This window comes from Microtus ochrogaster, chromosome 18, assembly GCF_000317375.1.
Source record: "Microtus ochrogaster isolate Prairie Vole_2 chromosome 18, MicOch1.0, whole genome shotgun sequence".
In the NCBI taxonomy this organism is placed as follows: domain Eukaryota; kingdom Metazoa; phylum Chordata; class Mammalia; order Rodentia; family Cricetidae; genus Microtus; species Microtus ochrogaster.
In genome coordinates this window covers 27,097,597-27,101,858 of record NC_022020.1, presented here as the reverse complement: position 1 = coordinate 27,101,858, position 4,262 = coordinate 27,097,597, and the positions used below count along the sequence as shown (strand labels likewise).

At 49.6% G+C, this 4,262-nt stretch overlaps 1 long non-coding RNA gene across 1 annotated transcript; it reads left to right on the top strand.

Annotated features, from left to right (window-relative positions):
- Window positions 1-618: 618 nt before the first annotated feature.
- LOC106143992 lies at window positions 619-1,601 on the top strand. The gene is made up of 2 exons (XR_001229108.2): window positions 619-1,001; window positions 1,526-1,601. It is a non-coding gene; the product is annotated as an uncharacterized LOC106143992 (long non-coding RNA).
- The last annotated feature ends 2,661 nt before the right edge of the window (window positions 1,602-4,262 follow it).

Sequence of the window (4,262 nt, the reverse complement as noted above, 5' to 3'; positions counted from 1 at the left end):
GATCTTTGCCACTGTGGTTATCTGGTACCACACAAGTAACTGTTCCTAAGTACACACTCACAGCTGACCTAAGTCAAGCCACGACAAGAGTGGGCATGTGGTCAGCCTCACCACCCTGGGCTCCTGGTCCCTCGACCAACCCTCAGCCTTCTGTAGGCTTAGCTCGGCAGGCCCCTTGCCACATGGTTCCCCATATCTAGCCGACACTTCCTCTCAGAATAATGCATGCCGTCTTCATGTCTAGCTTTCTTCCGAGCATCCTTGCCACAACAAGTCAGGAGCTCATTTCCGCTAATACTGCCCCTACACGCCTCATCCACGCCATCTACCCGAAAGCCCAGCTTCACTCTCTTTCATCCTGCCCTCTGAGACGTGTCTCAGAGTATCCCGGGAGACTCACAGTCCCCACCACAGAATCTCCACATGGGCCTTTCACACAGCTCTTCCTTTGAAGCCCTCAAATCCCCCAGTGGACACTTGTCTCTCCTTGGTAACTCTGTGTGGACTTTATTTCCTTCAGTCTTTGTCCTGTCCTTTTCAAGCCAACCAAGATCCGGGCCAAGGGACAAGGTTCACTAATTGGCTTTGGCACGCCACTTGTTTCACCACGACATGTGTCAGGCTCCCCATTTTATCGGGCTGGAGCCATCCCACCATGGTGGTGTCTCCATCCCAGGTCCTTAGGTGCTGGGACCGCGCCCCCACCCCAAGCCTAGCTGAACTCTGAGTGCTAAGTTGCCTTTTCCAGCTATCTCACTCTCCAGGCCTGCACATCTGGAACCATTCACAACGTGGTGGTTGAAATTTCCACTAATTCAAATGGAATGCTAGGGATGGAGGCCATGAGGAGGCCCTCGGCTTCCCTCAAGTCCAGGCAAGTCACTCTGCTGGAAGAAGCGCATGCGTCAACAAACATCCTAGAAAGAGCTCCCCAGAGCAGAGCCCCGAACCTGGGGCAATGGAGAATGGAGAAGCTCAGCTCTGGATACGGTGGCCCTGAGGTAAGGCTGCGGGTTAAATGCTGTCCCTTCAAAATTCACCTTCTAAGAACAGGCATGTGCGGCTGAAGAGGTGGCTCAGCTGCAGTCAGAGCACTTGGTCTTCCAGAGGATCAGAATTTAGTTCACTAACCTGTGCCAGGCAGTGCAAAACTGCCTATAACTCCAGCTCTTGGGTATGGGATGCTTCTGGCCTCCACGGGCACCCGCACTCACGTGCACATACCCACATGCAGACAAACACACCCACACATAATTTAAAATAATGAAAGGAACTACATACATCTTTTGTTTTGAAGATAGGACGGCATCTCCTCCTTCCCTCTTTACTCCCACCCCCACTGCCCACTCCCCATCCCCGACCCCCCCAAAATTATGAAGGCACCATGAGAAGGTAACTGTTGGCTGGGAAGAGGACCCTCACTAAAACCCAACCACGTTGGCATATGACCTTGGACGTCCCAACCCCCAGCTGTGGGAACCAAAACCTCTGCAGCTGACACTGGGCCTGTGTTCTTTTGTTGCAGAGACCAAGCCTATGACACAGATAACAAGCTCCAACGTCCTCGCCCATTTTACATGGTTCATTGGTACGAACTAGAATCCAGACACATGACCTGCTTCGTCTGTTCAGTCACTGTGCCTAGAAAGGCCACAGGTATCGGGGAAGGCAGCAAGGAAACTGGGGAAGAAACACATAAAAATGATTCATCCTCCCAGCTTCCCAATAAACACAGAATGACCACTTTATATAATCATAAATTCTTTCCAAACAGCATACTTACCTGTTTGTAAATGCATGGAATGAAAACCTAGAAAGGTACACACTGGGCAGACAGCAAGGGTCATCTCCGGAGTAGACTGGGAAAGAGGAGGGGGGAAGATACAGGATGTTGATAAAGGGAGACTTTCGCTGACGTCAACTATTTAATGTGTTTGTCTATACAAGGAAAACCACGCAGTCTTGTATTTATCTGCTGAACAAAGAAGGGAGCAGAAGCAGTATGAGGGACGTGGGGGGCCCGACTTTCCTGTGTCGTATGGCATCTCTTCTCTATCCCTTTCTCTAGGGCAGGAGAATGGAGAGTTTGGAGGTTCTGAGTGTTTGCCCACAAATGTTATCTCCCTAGAAATTGGTGCTAAGCATGGCTTAGATACATATGTTTTGGTTTTTGGGGGGTGGTCAACTTGACACAAACTAGAGTCACTTGAGAAGGGGGTTCCTCGACTGAGAAAACACCCCCACCAGATTAGCTTGTGATGCATTTTTTTTAAATTACCGATTGATATGGGAGAGCCCAGCGCACTGTGGGCAGAGACCCCTAACTGTGTAAGAAAGCATAGAGAGACAGCCAGTAAGCAGCATCCCTCCATGGCCTCTGCCTCGGTTCCTGCCTTGAGTTCCTTTTGCCTCTTTAGTCACGATGCTTTGCCATGGCAACAGAAACCTAACTATGACAGTGTGCGGGTGTTCATGACTAAAGGATCTGGGGGAGGGGCAGAGCTCATAAAGAAGGTTCTGTGAGAGCCTGGCCAAGAAAGAGGGAAACTTCAGGAATCTGATGTCTCTGGATAAGCGGGAACGTGGTACAAAGCAGGAAAGGAAGTCTGTATGGTTTCAAAGTTTAGATGGCTCGTGTTACTCTTGATGGCGCCTGGAAAGGATGCTGGAAGCAGAAACCAAGGTTCAGGACTTAAGAGGGAGATCATAACCCCTAGAGTGCATGTCTCTGTTCCTTCTGACCAACCAAGGCCCATGCAATCCCCTCAGAGACTCTGCCCTCCTACACTTAGACAGGGGTGTCTAAGGGGTGACTATGTCCCAGTGCCACACTGGGCCTCAGCAGAACAGGAAGGCTGAGAGCACAGATTCTGGCTTCAGCTCAAATGCTGGTCCCATCACTTGGTAAGAGTTAAACAAAACCCACCTGAATAGGAGGTAACCAGGTACAATCAAGTGACCTCACCCACACAGAAGGTATCACTCTAACTTCTAGAAACAATATGCTTCCACGAACACTAGAGTTGATCTTGAGGTCCCAGACTACACAACAGAGATGGAAGGGAGCAGGCAGTCATTGTTTACCATACCCACCCCACCCCCAGGTCGGCAATCAGGCCCTAATTGCCATGCTGTTGGAAAAAGGTTTTATAGATTTCATTAAAGGCCCTAATTAGGTGACTTTAACCTAAGAGGTTATCCTCTGTGGGATCAACTCAAGTAGACAGAGGGACTGAGCTCTTCCAAGGAAGGAAGGAAGGAAGCAAGGAAAGGAAGGAAGGAAGCAAGGAAGGAAGCAAGGAAGGAAGCAAGGAAGGAAGGAAGGAAGGGAGAGAAGGGAGGGAAGGAAGGGAAGGAAGGAAGACAGGAAGGCAGGAAGGCTAGCAGATGAACCCACAGACTGACTGACAGACTCCATTGGGCAGTGGGTTCCCTGTGGCTTTTCCCTTCCTTTCCCAAACATCCTCTCTCAGGCAGCTGTACACAGCCACAGCCACGCATCACGATCTTTTCTCTGTATATTCCAGCCACTTCCCATCCAACCGCGCAGCCACCTAAGCCTCTGTATAAGACAGTTCTCAGATATACAATCTCCCACAGTTTTGCCTCTCTAGCTGAGTCCTAACCGAGGCTGTTTATCACAGATGTTGACTTGGGAGCAAAATAAAGCTACTTCCTCTTTTCCACATTCGATGCTGCAAAGTATCCAAGAGCTGGCGCAAACAAAATCGAGTCGTCTCAATAGTTCTGACCTACAAAGTCACTGTGGACCCCAAATTAGTGACTCCAGCAATGCCGCTTCTGGGAGAAACTGCATTCATGCATGCATGCATGTGAGTGCTAGCCAAGTGCTCTACCACTGGTCTATATCCCCAGTGCCACTTCCGGAAGAAATATGAGTTAGGTCCTGTTAACTCCTGGGTGAGATAGGCCTCTAGAATGGTGGACAGGTCCTGCCTCATAAGGTAGGAGTGATATTCTCCTGCTGGGTAGCCATAAAAGTCACAAATATTCCTGGTGATGGAATCAGAACGATTGGAAGAAGGATTGGTAATGACGGCCCCCACTCAGAAGCACTTATGGTGTGTGGGGCACAATTACAAGTACTCTGACATCAAACATACGACACGGCTGTAGAAAAAACGTCCAAGGGAAATGACATTCTCCTAGGGTGCCAACAGCCTCAGTCTGCCCAAGATTGATGAGTGTCCCAGTCAACACAACAATGTTCAGTGTTAAACTCAGGAAATCTTTGGGAAACC